General features: G+C 42.6%; 1 protein-coding gene across 6 annotated transcripts in view; it reads right to left on the bottom strand.

Moving 5' to 3' along the window:
- Positions 1-18,066, bottom strand: part of NCKAP5 (NCK associated protein 5) — a 1,219,674-nt gene that overhangs the window by 714,791 nt on the left and 486,817 nt on the right. Inside the window, exon 1 of one of the 6 annotated variants that reach the window (XM_027562094.1) lies at positions 5,511-5,946. The exons of the other annotated variants lie outside the window; for them this stretch is intronic. The gene's annotated coding sequence lies outside the window, so the exon portion shown is untranslated. Of the gene's footprint in view, positions 1-5,510; positions 5,947-18,066 lie in introns of those variants that run through there. 6 annotated transcript variants of the gene reach the window in all.

Below are 18,066 nucleotides of genomic sequence, written 5' to 3'. Positions count from 1 at the left end.
CTTGATATGAACTACACTACAGAAAAACTTGGTCACTTTAATGTTAAGCAATAGAATAACAAATAAATTCAAAAAAATCATTGATGATAATGTGGTCCTTAGAATAAGGAAGAACATTTCAAGGGAAGTGAGTAAGATATTTTCCGTGGGGGCATGTACAACGAAAATGAACAAAGACTTGAGAAAGAGAAGAGAATGAATTCCTCAATGGCTGCTTAACAACGTCCAGTCTTTTCTTTCTCTCTTTTCTATAATGCTATGAACAGATCACAGGGGATCAAGAGATTGTTGAACCCCAATACAACCCTGGATAATGTGGTTATGAAATAAGTCACTTTCAATATTTCCAGACAACTCATTCAAACACCAGCAAAAACCACCTGAGGAACGCTTCTCTGATAAGGCTGACACTCTCCTTTGCAACCAATAGTATTTTGTTAATAATATCACTATGAAACTTAAGTTTACCTTTATCCTATCTCTATAATGGATAGAGATATGATAAAATAAATAACATCTAAAATAACATCTCTCACAGATATCATATTCTGATTTTAATAAAGGATGTGTCTGACACACACCAGGGCTTACTAAGCGACAGGTGTCTTCATTATGATGAAGTTTCTTACTATTATGCTGTAATTTTTTTTCACATCAACATATCCTCTCTCCCACCTTGAAAGCTAAGAACAAACTGTTTTTATCTCTTTGCATCCCTTGCAGCCCAGCACAGTGCCTTTCACAGGATGAACTGAATGTTAACTGAAAGTTTCTAGGTTTACCTTGGAACCCTGGAAACTAAACTGTTTGTGCTCAAAGAGAGAAACAGGTACCATCTCCCATCATACTTGCAAAAGGCATGTGCTCCTTCGGAAAGTAACTGCAATGGCCTTAAACTATAACTCTCCTATAATGGTGACTCTCTGTACGGTGCTGGGAGACAGTTCAAAGATGATATAGATGTGAAAAACCAGTCCTATTGAGTTCCAACGCAATGGAAAAACATTAAAAGGCCACATCAGAGAACATACACTAATCTTCTTGCATATTAGATGTTGTCCTAAACCCATGAATGTATACTTAGAATGTATATGTTAGAATTTATACTTAATGCTTTGTTGTTTTCTCTTTCATTAATAAGGAAACCAAGCTGAGGTTATAGAGATTAACAACTTTGCCTCAAATCACACCAGTAGTAAATGATGGTATCAGGATCTGAGTCCAAGTCTACAAGACTCCTAGGCTTAATCTCTTAACCATCTGCCAGGTAACTTGCAGTTATAGCAACACTCTGAACCCACAATCCATTTAGGAGTCACAGTCTTACCTGCAACCGTAAGTGCCATGACCTATTTTCGACATCTTTCAACTCAGCATATGATGATTCACTTCCTTCCCTTTATTTCAACCCTCCCTAGCTGTCAGAGAACCTGAGAATCTGGGTTCAGAACCAGAAACTCCCTTAATATATTTGTGTGCTAAGTTAACATCGAGTAACACGAAACAGCCATGCTCTTTGAGATGAGCAATGAATTCACAGGGACTGCTTACTTAATTCACTGCCGTCTAAGAAGTCTAAGCAGGAGGAGACATTTGAACAGAGTTACTGGGAGAATGAAGGTTGGAAGAGAGTAATATTTAGGAGGAAACAACGGTCAGAGGCAGCAGCCTTCGGCAGCAATACTATAGGACTTCACTGCAGCAAGAAAGCCTCTCAAGCACCACATTCTGTGTCCTCTAAACCGCAGCTGCAGGAACCCCGAAGGGCAAAACCATCAGATATTTGAAAGGAACACGGCTAATGGACTAGATGAAATGGCAGAGCTCTGCAGAAAAAGCAAAGAGGCTTGGGCCACAGAGCCTGGTCTCTAAAAATGCTCAACAAATATTTATTGAACAAGCAAATCAATAATCAGGGTTTAGGTTAGAGAGTCATGGGGAAGCCTGACAACCCTGCAGCAGGGTGATGTTAGCCATCATCACAGTGCCCACAACTTTCCTCCACTCATGTCTCTCACATTAAACAGGAAAATCAGAGGAGGATGCCTAGGGTTGGAATCAATCATACCTCTCTGTAAACTTCACTTGAAACCTCAAGCACCCAACTAAAGCTACAGAAGTCCCCCTGTTAGAGGAGGGCCCACTAGATCCAATCAAACTTCATATATATATATATATGTTATATGTTTTTCATTGACATACAGTCAACCTAAGCATGTAAGTTCAACTCTAATCTTAATGTTTTAACATCTAAGAATTAAAAATAATACAAGGAATGCCAGAGTATCAGGGTTGAGAAAACAGATTCTCCACACACACACACACAAAAAAAACTTAAAACCAAAATACCTACACATCAAAAGTTTTCCACAAAGCCCTTATGATACCAAACAAGAAAAAGCTTCCTTGGGTATCTCATTCTTTCCTAACAACAGACCTTACTCTGTGATTACTTTCTTGGCTTATCTGTTATCTAGTTAGTGGTACCCACAGCCAGCCTCTGGCCATAATTAGCTCCTTATGATATACCATCTTGCTTGTAAATCTTCTTTGAATAAAACTTTTCAAAATGACAAACAAGAGGCCTCACATGATGTCTGAAATGCCAACCAAATTTTCTACCAGTTGGCATTCTTGACATCGTCTTTGGAGGGAAGTCATGAGTGATATTCACAGCTGAGACATGAGAAACAGCTGCCCTCCATGTTGAAGAATAAGAAAAAAGGAACAAATCGACATGAAGACCTTCTGCACGTTTTCCCTATAAATGATAAAACAGAGAAATTTCTATTTATCCACCTGTTTCCAAATATAACCCTAGTTTTCCAAGTAGTGCGTGGAAAATAAAACCCTGATTGTCTTCATATGGCTCAGACAAGGCACAAAAACTCTTAAGTTTTATGCTCTAAATACAGAAAATTGCTTCATTTCTAAAGTAAATATATGCCAGAAACTTGCGGATATCTCAAGAATGCCTTGTAGCTAAAGAAAGTAACATCATTGCCTACTCATTTTGCTTAATTTGCTAGTCTCTCAGCAACTTTGTGCTAACACTTTCATCCTATTTTAGATCTTGGCATAAGGCAAAGGTCCAGAGCCCAGAAAGCCACCTCGAGCGGCCAGCCCTTTCAGGATGGAGCGTCTTCCCAGGATGCGTTTCTGCTAATGCCCATGTTCCATGCATTTCACTTATCTTCCTCAAGCTACATTCCAGTAACTAAGCTTCCTAAGCTTCTTCTGAATTGTTTACTCTGTGTTTTAAAGCTCTGTCAGCTGTTGGGATGATCGGCGAGATTCTTTTTATTTTTGGTTAAGCGGGATTGGCGAGCCTTATTGGGCCTTTTGGTGGAATCCCTACTATTGAAAATTCCCACTGCTGGGATTAAAGGAGATAATGCCTGTGAAAGCCTTTTGTAAACTGTAAAGTCCTGGTCGAACGTAGTGTGCTGTTGTAATATTAACCATCATGGCAATAACCACAGTCCAGCTTTAATGGAGGCTTTAAAATGACCACAGCCATTTGGGCCTCGTCTCTGCTCCATTTCCAATCCATGTCCTTGGTTGGTGTCCAACACAGGAGAGCTCACAAAAAAGCTTGGTTGGCATGAACAAATGAATGGCTTAAAACATCACATCGTTTTCCAAATTAATATCCACATGTAAAATGAAGCTAGACTATTTAGATAGTGAAAATATTCTGCCCAAAACACTAAGGTGCTCAGAAAAAAACTGTAGAACCAAAACTTACTTTGAAGAAAATTTCACTGATAATCAAAGCTGGTCCTTTGCGTTCAGTATTGGAGAAGAAGAGAAGGGGGACAGACAGGTGCAGGAATTTCTATGAGCCTGCAAAAATTTCTTTTAGTTCACAATAGCTTAGAGGAGGAGGTTGCCATCCCAGAGAAGGGAAGGGGTAATGATTTTGGATGGCTAATGTGCAAAAACACAGAGGTGGTATAGGCTGGCCCAGCACAGAGCATCCCAAGCTCAGGCTTATTTCCGGGGTTGTGTCTCCTTGGACTGCAGAGGACCAGCTCCTATGGGAGGAGGGAAGAGGCAGTGCAGTGGGAGGAGAGGAATCTGCTAAGGAAGAGGTGCTGAGAGGAAATGAATTATTTTTGGAAAATGTTTTCCGCAGCATTTGTAGGCACAGTTCAGGTCATGATATGATCTATCTGAAGTCTACCTCTGTGTGAGGAGGTGGGGGCTGGCAGTGGAAAGGAAGACCACAATGACCAGAAAATGTTGCCTTGTTTATCCTTCTCAACAAAAGCCATCTCAACAGAATCAAGAAGGGAAACTCCAGCGAGACTGCTAGTGACTCAGGAAAGCAAATGCAGACACCAAATTTATGCCCAGGGGCTAAGGTGATTCAAACAGTCCCTTTTGACTAAGGGGTAAGGTGGGGTGAGGTGAGGTGAGGTGAGGTGAGGTGAGGTGAGGTGAGGTGAGGTGAGGTGGGGTGGGGTGGGGTGGGGTAGGGCCTAGAGTAGCAGGAGGTCTGCAGGGCTCCAGTGGCGGGGAGGGCCCCTGCACTAGCCTGGCTGCTAAGCTCCAGAAAATACCACGTTTCTGCCCATCAATCAGCATTAAGCGGCTTTGGGGGCTGAGCTTTCAGCACAGGCAGTTGCCAGTAGCAACAGGGCACATACTAGTAGCTCCTGGTGAGCTGGGGAGACAGCAACTAGTGAGGGGCTGCCAGGGCCAGACAACCTGAGCTGGGTAGACAAGGTCAGAGACCACTGGTGATGGGCCTGGGGGTACCGGGATGGAGGCAGGCCCCAGGGGCCAGAAGTGGTCCCAGGCCGCTGGCCCCTGGGGATGGGGGGTGGGGGGGGGGAGGTTGAAGGGTTTCTGGTGGCACAGCATTGCCAGTGCCAAGTACAGTAGTCTCCCGACCTCCCTGGAGGGGCCAGGCTCTGTCTGCTAGCCCAGGACACAGAATCAAGGCCAAGGAGCAGGAAGAAGCACTGGTCCTGCACTTGGATGAGTCGGAGTTCTCAAGATCAGTCCCTTCCCCGCCACCCCTCTCCCTTCAGGAGTCTCTGGAGGACGCCAACGTGGAATTGTGTCTGCACGTGTGCTTGTTTTCATTTGCGCTTCCAGCACAAAAACAAGGCCCCACAGGTGGAAAGGAGGGTGTGTGTGTGTTGTGCGAGGCTCGGACTGCGTGGGAGCGGGAAAGGGGAAGAAAGCACACATCGCGGCTCCCACCCACAGCCTGCTAGGCGGGTCCGGGTGCAGGCGCTTGGGGAAGAGAGCCGGAACCTCATGCCACCTCCGAACTTATCCCCCTGCCGTTGGGATCCGGTAAGGTGGAAAAAGAAGGGCGACAGTGAGGGAGGGCGGTAGAGGGCAGAGATGGACCGAGGAGACCACAGAGGGAGGCACAGAAGCAAGGAGTCCACGCGGACTAGTGGAAGCAAAGGGGCCGAAGGGTCAGGCTGGAGAGCGTGGGCGGCGTGAGCGGGAGGCGCGCCTGGGAGGGGAACAGGCTGGCATCTCCTTACCTGGCCGGTGGTGGAGCATCTTGCAATGGGTCGGGGCCGGGATGGGCAGACCCTGCAATGCTGTCACTTCGGGGCCAGCAAGGCGCTGGCCGCGGAGCCCGCAGTTGATAAACTTGCCATGCCCCGGGCTCGCGGAGGCAGCTGGGGCCAGACGCGCCCCGCCGCCTACCGCGGCCGGCAGCCGAGCCTCCTCCGTGCGCTCCCGGGCGCTCTTCCGCTTTGTTGTGTTGGGTTGGTCTTCCTGAGCCTGCCTCGGGGTGCTGGGTGCCCTTTCGGCAATGGGACGTTTCCCCGGCCTTCTGGGAGGCCCCTGGGATCCGCGTGCCACTTTCCTCCCGGAGACGCGCGTTAAACAGCTGCCCCGTTGCGCCTGGCGGGGCCGCGCGGTGCGCTCCTAGCAGGCGGCTCCGGCCTGTAGATTCCCGCCCCCCACCTTCTCCCCTCCCCGCCCCTCCGCGGCCCCCCCATCAGAAGCTGCTTAGAATCAGGCTGTCAAATCCAGCCCATCTGCTGCAATCATAATCAGTCTCAACCCAACGGTTCTGACAAATCTCTGCCTGGAGCCGGAGTTGGGGGAGCCGGTGGGTGCGGGGCTTGGGCGCGGAGGGGAGGAGGGGGCGAGGGGGCTACCGGGAACAGCGCGGGGAGAGCGGGGCCTGGAGGCTTCTATTGTCTGCCCCAAACAGAGGAAGTGAAAGGGGAAATGGGGATCCCAATGGGGAAATAATGGTTTCCTTTCCCAGTTTCCGATAAGAAAAATCAATCCATCCTGGTAGACATATCCATCCCCTTACCCGCATCCCAAACCTCTGCTTGCTCTCTCTGGGTGGAACGAATGCTAAGGAACTGAACAAACAGGTCCTGGAATCTTATCATCAGCCTGATCCAGAAACCGACAGGGATATTCAAAGTAAGATATTGTAATTGGGAGGTAAAAGCTAGAACTAACAGTCATTTGTCTGCAGTCAGAAGTTAGTTCCCAAGTACATTTGAGAATCAAGTTTATGGAGAGAACCACCCTGTAATTCGCGATGAAGCTGGGCCCAATGCCTCCTGTTGACATTTTGAAAGATAAAAGGAAAATCTGCTTCAGGCAAGAAAATGCTGGACTCAGGTTAGCCCCAGCCTGAGTTAAAAGGATTATCATATTTTCTCTCACATTTTAATGGGAATGTTCTTTTTAAAGAAATGCTATTTTATTATAAAATCATGACTTCTGAAACATATTTTTTTCCCAACTAAAATAGTTTCTTCTGCAGATGAAATAAGTTTCTTCTTCTGCTCCTGTCTATAATATACTTTGAACTATTTTAATATGCCACTGCAATATAATCACATATATTTCTACTGGTTATAGGCTTATGGGGATTATGGCAAAATTTTTTAAATGAAAATAACAGCAGTCCTAGATATACATAAATCTTAAAGTATAAAGAATACAACCAATGGGATTATGCCTGCTTTCATACATTCTTTGCAAGTGCTGGAAATGTTCAGTTACCCTGAGTGACAGTGTTTGTTGGCGAAATAATTTGTTAGATAAACAGATCACCAGTTGAAAAGTTGAAGAGGAAAAACTTTAAGTCATTTATTCAGATAGATGTAAAAATCAGGTAAAAAAATAACTATACTGTGAAAACTGAATAGAGCTTTAAAATAGTGCTCAAATCATTCTTTTGCTTGATGCTATAGTTGAGAAATGCAGGCAAGTCACAGTAAGTCCCCCACTGATCCAACCAGAGACTATGTCTTCTACTTATTTACAGCCCAGTAGTATTTACAACAGGAATATGCAGTAATGGGCACTCCATGAATACTGATGGTTTGAAGTTTTAATTTACAGGTCACTGTAAATGTAAATAATTTACACTGTAAATAATTTACAGTGACCTGTAAATTAAAATCATATACATTACTGTGGCTGGACAGGTGACCTAAAATGAAGTTCAAGTGTTACTTTCCCTCATAAGTAAATAATATAAATAAAGGACAGCTACAGATCCAATGTTAAGATGTTTTTATAATGTCTAAAAGTTCGCAATTTTTCATTGCCAGTTTGTTTAATATTAAAAATTCTGTTAAAAGATTGATCAACATGGTACCAAGAAGTAAATATTTCCAAAAAGGTCCTCCCCACCAGAATAAAGTATCATGCTGGTGAATAATTTAAGGGACAATGTCCAGGAAATCAGTGTCCAAGTAGACAAGAGTTGAGTGGCAAGTCAGACCCTGGGATACAGGCACCTTACTGTTATGTTCTGCTGTGTTTTTTCCTCTGCAAGTTGGTAGTTTTGATTGTATCAGGCCCATGTAAGTGAGAGGATAAATTGATGGCCCCACCTCCAATCCATCAAGTCTTTGGTTCTAAATTCAAAATATATCCTGTCTAGTTGTCTCAATTATTTACTTCTCAGTTATGTATTGAGTGCTTGCTGTGTTTCAGTGCTGGAAAATATAAATGAGTATAAATTCAGAAAAAAACATTTTGATCTTGTGGAACTTATATTCTGCAGGAGAAGACAGACATTAGAAAAAAATAAGGAAATACTACTTTTTGTTAGAAAATCATCAGTGCTAAGGACAAGAATAAAGCAGGGAGGGTTGGGTGGTATTCAAGTTTAAGCAAAATTCTCAGTGATAATCCCACTGAAAATGCCAACTGTGAGTAAGTAAATCAGATCAGATCAGATCAGATCAGTCATTCAGTCGTGTCCAACTCTTTGCAACCCCTTGAATCACAGCATGCCAGGCCTCCCTGTGCATCACCAACTCCCGGAGTTCACTCAGACTCACGTCCATCGAGTCAGTGATGCCATCCAGCCATCTCATCCTCTGTCATCCCCTTCTCCTCTGGCCCCCAATCCCTCCCAGCATCAGAGTCTTTTCCAATGAGTCAACTCTTCTCATGAGGTGGCCAAAGTACTGGAGTTTCAGCTTTAGCATCATTCCTTCCAAAGAAATCCCAGGGCTGATCTCCTTCAGAATGGACTGGTTGGATCTCCTTGCAGTCCAAGGGACTCTCAAGAGTCTTCTCCAACACCACAGTTCAAAAGCATCAATTCTTTGGTGCTCAGCCTTCTTCACAGTCCAACTCTTACATCCATACATGACCACAGGAAAAACCATAGCCTTGTCTAGACGAACCTTTGTTGGCAAAGTAATGTCTCTGCTTTTGAATATGCTATCTAGGTTGGTCATAACTTTCTTTCCAAGGAGTAAGTGTCTTTTAATTTCATGGCTGCAGTAAGTAAATACAAGAGGCAAAGAAGCAGTGAGCCATGTAGGTATCTGAGGGCAGATAGTCCTGGGAAGCAGAAAGAGCAGGTGCAGTGGCCCTTAGAGAAGAGTGTGCTGGGAGAGGTCTGAGAACAGCAGTGAGGCAGTAGGGATGGAAAGAGTGAGGTGTGAGAGTTACGGGGATGGTCTGAGAGGGCAGATCATTGGGTGGGACATAACAGGCCATTTGAATGCAGAGTTTCAAAGAATAGCAAGGAGAGATAAGAAAGCCTTCCTCAGTGATCAATGCAAAGAAATAGAGGAAAACAATAGAATGGGAAAGACTAGAGATCTCTTCAAGAAAATTAGAGATACCAAGGGAATATTTCATGCAAAGATAGGCACAATAAAGGACAGAAATGGTATGGACCTAGCAGAAGCATAAGATATTAAAAGAGGTGGCAAGAATACACAGAAGAACTATATAAAAAAGAGTTTAATGACCCAAATAACCATGTTGGTGTGACCACTGAGCTAGACCCAGACATCCTGGAGTAAGAAGTCAAGTGGGCCTTAGGAAGCATCACTATGAACAAAGCTAGTGGAGGCAAAGGAATTTCAGCTGAGTTATTTCAAATTCCAAAAGATGATACTATGAAAGTGCTGTACTCAATATGCCAGCAAATTTGGAAAACTCAGCAGTGGCCACAAACCTGGAAAAGGTCAGTTTTCATCGCAATCCCAAAGAAAGGCAATGCCAAAGAATGTTCAAACTATGACAAAACTGTACTCATCTCACACGCTAGCAAAGTAGCGCTCAAAATTCTCCAAGCTAGGCTTCAACAGGACGTGAACGGAGAACTTACAAATGTTCAAGCTGGATTTAGAAAAGGCAGAGGAACTAGAGATCAAATTGCCAACATCCATTGGATCACAGAAAAAGCAAGAGAATTCCATAAAAACATCTACTTCTGCCTTATTGACTACATCAAAGCTTTTGACTGTGTAGATCACAACAAACTGTGGAAAATTCTTAAAGAGATGGGAATATCAGACCACCTTACTTACCTCCTGAGAAATCTGTTTGCAGGTCAAGAAGCAACAGTTAGAACTGGACACAGAACAGACTGATTCCAAATTGGGAAAGGAGTAGGTCAAGGCTGTATATCATCACCCTGCTTATTTAACATATATGCAGAGTACATCATGTGAAATGCTGGGCTGGATGAAGCACAAGCTGCAATCAAGACTGCCAGGAGAAATATCAATAACCTCAGATACGCAGATGACACCACCCTAATGGCAGAAAGCAAAGAACTAAAGAGCCTCTTGATGAAAGTGAAAGAGGAGACTGAAAAAGTTGGCTTAAAACTCAATATTCAAAAAACTAAGACCATGGCATCTGGTCCCATCACCATGGCAAATGGGGAAACAGTGGAAACAGACAGACTATATTTTGGGGGCCTCCAAAATCAGGGAAGATGGTGACTGTAGCCATGAAATTAAAAGACTCTTGCTCCTTGGAAGAAAAACTATGACCAACCTATACAGCATATTAAAAAGCAGATACATTACTTTACTGACAAAGGTCCAACTAGTCAAAGCTGTGGTTTTTCCAGTAGTCATGTATGGATGTGAGAGTTGGACTATAAAGAAAGCTTTGCATCAAAAAAATTGATGCTTTTGAACTGTGGTATTGGAGAAGATTCTTGAGAGTCCCTTGGACTGCAAGGACATTAGTCAGTCCTAAAGGAGATCAGTCCTGGGTGTTCATTGGAAGGACTCATGTTGAAGCTGAAACTCCAATACTTTGGCCACCTGATGTGAAGAACTGACTCACTGGAAAAGACCCTGATGTTGGGAAAGATTGAGAGCAGGAGGAGAAGGGGACAACAGAGGAGATGGTTGGATGGCAGCACCGACATGATGGACATGAGTTTGAGCAAGCTCCGGGAGTTGGTGATGGACAGGGAAGGCTGGCGTGCTGCAGTCCATGGGGTCGCAAAGAGTCCGATACAACTGAGCGACTGAACTGAACTGAAGGACTGGCTTTACTCTTAAGTGATGTGGGAGGGCAGGGATACAGAGAGGTTTTGCGGCGGGGGGCGGTATTTTGTTTGTTTTTTGTCACCCTGTACAGTTTGTGAAATCTTAGTTCCCCAACCAGGGATTAAACCCACTCCCTCATCAATCAAAGTGCAGAGTTCAAACCACTGGACCACCAGCGAATCCCCCAAAGAGTTTTGAGCAGAGGAATTCCATGATCTGACTTGTATTTAATAGATTATTCTGGTTGCCTGCATGCTAAGTCGCTTCAGTTGTATCCGACTCTTTGTGACCCCATGGACTGTAGCCTGCCAGGCTCCCCTGGCCATAGAATTCTCCAGGCAAGAATACTGCAGTGGATTACCATGCCCTCCTCCAGAGGATCTTCCCAACCCAGGGGTCAAACCCAGGTGTCTTACGTCTCCTGCATTGTCAGGCTTATTCTTTACCACTGATGCCACATGGGAAGCCCCATATTGCAAACTAATTACAGAAGAAAAAGGAAGATGGTAAGGGGGAGTATCTGTTATTAGGCTACTACAAAAATCCAGGTAAGACAGAGTGACTTGGGCAGGACCATAACAAGAAAAATAATAAGTGTTTGGACTTAGCAGGCAAAAGGATGGAGTTGCTATTAATTGAAATGCAGAAGACAATGAGTAAAGCAAATTTTAGTGGAAGAATATGAAGTTTAGTGTTAGATGTGTTAAGATTAGGATGCCTATTAAGTTATGTTTTTAAATAGCTATGTAAATAAAGCCCTTCAAATAGCTCCTGGCTTTTGCTAAGGACCATGTAAATATTTGTGGTGGTGGAGCTTGTGTTAGTTAGTATGATTTGATGGCTGTTATTGTAATTATTGATATTTGCCAACCAAAATGAGGTATTGGGAAGGCAGTTGAATAAATATTAAAGTATTGTGTTCAGGGCACAAGTCCAGGATGGAGGTGTATGTTTGGGAATTGTATACAGTGAAGTGAAGTCGCTCAGTCATGTCTGACTCTTTGTGATTCCATGGACTGTAGCCTACCAGGCTCCTCAGACCATGGAATTTTCCAGGCAAGAGTACTGGAGTGGGTTGCCATTTCCTTCTCCAGGGGATCTTCCCAACACAGGGATTGAACCCAGGTCTCCTGCATTGCAGGCAGATACTTTACCTTCTGAGTCACCATAGATGGTTAAATTAAATTTATCGTCATATCAGGTGGGCCATTAAGGCTGAGAACATAGTTAGAAAAGAGAAGATGTTTCAAGATTAAATCCCATAAGCCATTTCAACTTTAAAAAGTCAAGAAGATAAAGAGGAACCAGCAAAGGAGATGGCCCCAAATGGCAACCCAAGAGGGAGAAAGTAAAGTAGGAGAGCAGACTCCCTCAGGAACCTAGTAATCAAAGTATATCAAAGAGGAAGTGATCTCATAATCAGAGGATCCTGGTATGATCGTCTCCATAGAGAACCCAAAAGAACACATAGGAAGGCTATGAGAGAGTTAACCGAGGTTACTAGAAAACTTAATTATCTATTGTCTGTTTACAGTGCAACTTTCAGGATGTCCCACCACTTATGTAAAGGTCAGGGGCCTGAGAGATATTCAGTGTGTGCTGAAGCAGGTAATGAATCAGTGAAGCATCAAATGCCTACTGCTGAAAAACATTTCTTAGCTTATCTATGGGTAATTTTGGAGGGGTCGCCTATTCTTGAATTCAAGAAATATTGATGTAGAACAAAGCTTCTGAGAGAGAATAGATATGTTTCCCTTTCATTAAGCAATGTCAATAGACCAAAGATTTCTAGCCCACAAGTTTCATATAGGATGTTTTCTCAGATGATGTTCAATAAATTGTAAAGTAGTAACAAAGAAACAACTTGCAGACATATGGAAGTTTAAAAATATACTTCTGTAAGTAATTTTAAACTTAAGACAACAACCCAATTTAAATGTGCAGAAGATTTAAATACAACCTTATCAAAGAAGATATAAAAATGGTAAATCACTGCATGAAAAGATGATCATCATCATGAGTCACTAGAGGAAAGCAAGTTAAAATCTTAGTTACATTTACTCACACCTACAAGAATCAACAAAGTTAAAAATATTAACAATATCAAGTGTTGGCAAGGATGTAGAGCAACTTAAATTCTCATACATAGCTGATGGAAATGCAGAAGGGTATATAGGAAGTTTGGAAAACCAGTTGACAGTTTCTCAAAAAGTTAAACACAGAAAAGATATATGTATCCCAATGTTCACTGCAGCACTATTTACAATAGACAGGACTGGAAGCAACCTAAAAGTCTGGAATGGATTAAGAAGATGTGGTACATATACCAATGGAATATTACTCAGCCATAAAAACAAATGAAATAGTGCCATTTGCAGAGACATGGATAGACCTAGGGATTGTCATACTGAGTGAAGTAAGTCAAAAAGAGAAAAACAAATACTATATCAGTTCAGTTCAGTTCAGTTCAGTCGCTCAGTCGTGTCCGACTCTTTGTGACCCCATGAATTGCAGCACGCCAGGCCTCCCTGTCCATCACCAACTCCCAGAGTTCCCCCAGATTCATGTCCATTGAGTCAGTGATGCCATCCAGCCATCTCATCCTCTGTCGTGCCCTTCTCCTCCTGCCCCCAATCCCTCCAAGCATCAGAGTCTTTTCCAATGAGTCAACTCTTCGCATGAGGTGGCCAAAGTACTGGAGTTTCAGCTTCAGCATCATTCCTTCCAAAGAAATCCCAGGGCTGATCTCCTTCAGAATGGACTGATTGGATCTTCTTGCAGTCCAAGGGACTCTCAAGAATCTTCTCCAACACCACAGTTCAAAAGCATCAATTCTTAAGCGCTCAGCCTTCTTCACAGTCCAACTCTCACATCTATACATGACCACTGGAAAAACCATAGCCTTGACTAGATGGACCTTTGTTGGCAAAGTAATGTCTCTGCTTTTGAATATGCTATCCAGGTTGTTCATAACTTTCCTTCCAAGGAGTAAGTGTTTTTTAATTTCATGGCTGCAGTCACCATCTGCAGTGATTTTGGAGCCCAGAAAAATAAAGTCTGACACTGTTTCCACTGTTTCCCCATCTATTTCCCATGAGGTGATGAGACCGGATGCCATGATCTTAGTTTTCTGAATGTTGAGCTTTATGCCAACTTTTTCACTCTCCACTTTCACTTTCATCAAGAGGCTCTTTAGTTCCTCTTCACTTTCTGCCATAAGGGTGGTGTCATCTGCATATCTGAGGTTATTGATATTTCTCCCAGCAATCTTGATTCCAGCTTGTGCTTCTTCCAGTCCAGTGTTTCTCATGATGTACTCTGCATATAAGTTGAATAAGCGGAGTGACAATATACAGCCTTGACGTACTCCTTTTCCTATTTGGAACCAGTCTGTTGTTCCATGTCCAGTTCTAACTGTTGCTTCCTGACCTGCATACAGGTTTCTCAAGAAGCAGATCAGGTGGTCTGGTATTTCCATCTCTTTCAGAATTTTCCACAGTTTATTGTGATCCACACAGTAAAAGGCTTTGGCATAGTCAATAAAGCAGAAATAGATGTTTTTCTGGAACCCTCTTGCTTTTCCCATGATCCAGCGGATGTTGGCAATTTGATCTCTTGTTCCTCTGCCTTTTCGAAAACCAGCTTGCACATCAGGAAGTTCATGGTTCACATATTGCTGAAGCCTGGCTTGGAGAATTTTGAGCATTACTTTACTAGCGTGGGAGATGAGTGCAATTGTGCGGTAGTTTGAGCATTCTTTGGCATTGCCTTTCTTTGGGATTGGAATGAAAACTGACCGTTGCCAGTCCTGTGGCCACTGCTGAGTTTTCCAAATTTGCTGCCATGTTGAGTGCAGCACTTTCACAGCATCATCTTTCAGGATTTGGAATAGCTCAACAGGAATTCCATCACCTCCACTAGCTTTGTTCGTAGTGATGCTTTCTAAGGCCCACTTGACTTCACATTCCAGGATGTCTGGCTCTAGGTGAGTGATCACACCATCGTGATTATCTGGGTCGTGAAGATCTTTTTTGTACAGTTCTTCTGTGTATTCTTGCCATCTCTTCTTAATATCTTCTGCTTCTGTTAGGTCCATACCATTTCTGTCCTTTATCGAGCCCATCTTTGCATGAAAGGTTCCTTTGATATCTCTAATTTTCTTGAAGAGATCTCTAGTCTTTCCCATTCTGTTGTTTTCCTCTATTTCTTTGCATTGATCGCTGAAGAAGGCTTTCTTATCTCTTCTTGCTATTCTTTGGAACTCTGCATTCAGATGCTTATATCTTTCCTTTTCTCCTTTGCTTTTTGCTTCTCTTCTTTTCACAGCAATTTGTAAGGCCTCCCCAGACAGCCATTTTGCTTTTTTGCATTTCTTTTCCATGGGGATGGTCTTGATCCCTGTCTCCTGTACAATGTCACAAACCTCATTCCATAGTTCATCAGGCACTCTATCAGATCTAGGCCCTTAAATCTATTTCTCACTTCCACTGTATAATCATAAGGGATTTGATTTAGGTCATATCTGAATGGTCTAGTGGTTTTCTCTACTTTAATATCACTTTATATGTGGAATCTTAAAAAATGGTAAAATTATTTGCAAAGCAGAAATAGAGACACAGATGTAGAGAACAAACTTATGGATACCAAAGGAGGAAGGAGAGGGTGGGGTGAATTGGGAGATTGGAATTTAGATATATACACTACTGTGTATAAGATAGATAACTACTCAGATGGTGAAGAATCTGCCTGCAATGCCAGAGACCAGGGTTTAATCACTGTGTTGGGAAATCCCCTGGAGAAGGGCATGGCAACCCATGTCAGTATTCTTTCATGAAGAATCCCATGGACAGAGGATCCTGGCAGGTTAGAGTCCATAGAGTAGCAAAGAATTGGACAAGAATGTAGCAACTTATCACACATGTACCAAAGCTATCAGATAAAGGATTGATGGGAAGTAAAACACTAATCCAGTATCAGGTATCACCTTGTGATTTTCTGCTAATTATTAAGGGAAAAGTTATATTATACAAGAGAGAGAATCCCTGAAACGTTCCTGCTTATATGATGCTATGTGAGAAAAGAACCACATCACTTATGCAGTAGTCTTGGAAAAACCATGTTTAACCTGAATCTAGCAAGGACTTTGACATAATTTCCAGCTTATAGGAAGTAAGGAAGATAAATGACACTACAAAGAAACAATGAGGCATATGCAAAATACAGGGTGCTCTGCAGCGCTTAATGTCTGAATAGAAGGAAGTAGAAGGAATAAAAATAGATTAAATGACAGAACTAAATGAAACTAATGGGGTTAGATCTTGGTCCAATATAAAAGCTTTAAGAGACTTCAGAGGGACTTCCCTGGTGGTCCAGTGGCTAAGACTCCATGCTCCCAATACAGGGGGCCTGGGTTCAATCCCTGGTCAGGGATTCCATATGCCATTAGATTCCATATGCCACACTAGAACCCATGATGCCACAACACCTGTTTTAATAAAACAAATATTTTAAAAAATGAAAGATACTTTGGAAATTAGAGAAATTCAAATAAGTTTGGCATTGAATAGGATAAGAGAAGTTTTACTACTTTTCCTAATGACGAAAATGATACTGTGTTTATAAAGGCAGTAGTCCTTGGTTTTAAAAGACACATGTTAAAGTATTCAGGGTGAAGTATCATTGTGTTTACCACTCACTTTGGAAAAATTATATATGAAACAAAATATTAACATTTAGGTGGCGCTAGTATTCAACTTATATGCAGAGTACATCACGAGAAACGCTGGGCTGGAAGAAGCATAAGCTGGAATCAAGATTGCTGGGAGAAATATCAATAACCTCAGATATGCAGATGACACCACCCTTATGGCAGAAAGTGAAGAGGAACTAAAGAGCCTCTTGATGAAAGTGAAAGAGGAGAGTGAAAAAGATGGCTTAAAGCTCAACATTCAGAAAACTAAGATCATGGCATCAGGTCCCATCACTTCATGGGAAATAGATGGGGAAACAGTGGAAACACTGTCAGACTTTATTTTGGGGGGCTCCAAAATCACTGCAGATGGTGACTGCAGCCATGAAATAAAAAGACGCTTACTCCTTGGAAGAAAAGTTATGACCAACCTAGATAGCATATTAAAAAGCAGAGAGACATTACTTTGCCAACAAAGGTCCGTCTAGTCAAGGCTATGGTTTTTCCTGTGGTCATGTATGGATGTGAGAGTTGGACTGTGAAGAAGGCTGAGCACCGAAGAATTGATGCTTTTGAACTGTGGTGTTGGAGAAGACTCTTGAGAGTCCCTTGGACTGCAAGGAGGTCCAACCAGTCCATCCTAAAGGAGACCAGTCCTGGGTGTTCACTGGAAGGACTGATGCTGAGGCTGAAACTCCAATACTTTGGCCACCTCATGCGAAGAGCTGACTCGTTGCAAAAGACCCTGATGCTGGGAGGGATTGGGGGCAGGAGGAAAAAGGGACGACAGAGGATGAGATGGCTGGATGGCATTACCGACTCAATGCACATGAGTTTGGGTGAACTCCAGGAGTTGGTGATGGAGAAGGAGGCCTGGCATGCTGTGATTCATGGGGTTGCACAGAGTCGGACACAACTGAGCGCCTGAACTGACTGAACTGAACTGAGTGGTGAAGTATCTGCCTGCTAATGTAGGAGACACAAGAGATGCTGGTTCAATTCCCAGGTCAAGAAGATCACCTGGAGTAGGAAATGGTAACCGACTCCAGTATTTTTGTCTAGGAAATCCCACAGACAGAGGAGCCTGGTGGGCTAGTGCATGGGGCTGCAAAGAGTCAGACATGACTGAGCACAATGCCAAGCTATGGATAAATGAATATTTCATTGCTCTGGTCTTTTACTTTTTTCTATCCATTGAATTTCTTCATAACAAAAAATGAAAAATACATACTCTTAAAACCCAATAGTTAAATATAAAGGAATTAGAAAAAATAGAATTTGATGTCTTAAAACACTATCAAAACTTTAAGATGAAAACAACTAAAGCGGTATATAAAGAGAAATTAATAATTTTAGTGCATATTCTGGAAATGAAAAAAATTGGAAAGTTAATGTGTAAAGCATCCAAGTAAAGAGGCAAACATAGCAATAAACAAGTAGAATAAAATAATTAGTAAAGATAAAATCAAAGTCTAATAAAGTATAACACAAAGCATTAATACAGGATCAATAAAACAGTGACTGCTTAGATCAATGAAAAACAGAGGAGACATAAATCACTAAGTTTTGGAGTAAAAAAAGCTGCATAAATAAGGATACGGG

Source organism: Bos indicus x Bos taurus, chromosome 2 (genome assembly GCF_003369695.1).
Source record: "Bos indicus x Bos taurus breed Angus x Brahman F1 hybrid chromosome 2, Bos_hybrid_MaternalHap_v2.0, whole genome shotgun sequence".
Taxonomy (NCBI): domain Eukaryota; kingdom Metazoa; phylum Chordata; class Mammalia; order Artiodactyla; family Bovidae; genus Bos; species Bos indicus x Bos taurus.
Note: the sequence above shows the minus strand (reverse complement) of the source record. Positions and strands in the feature narration are given on the sequence as shown.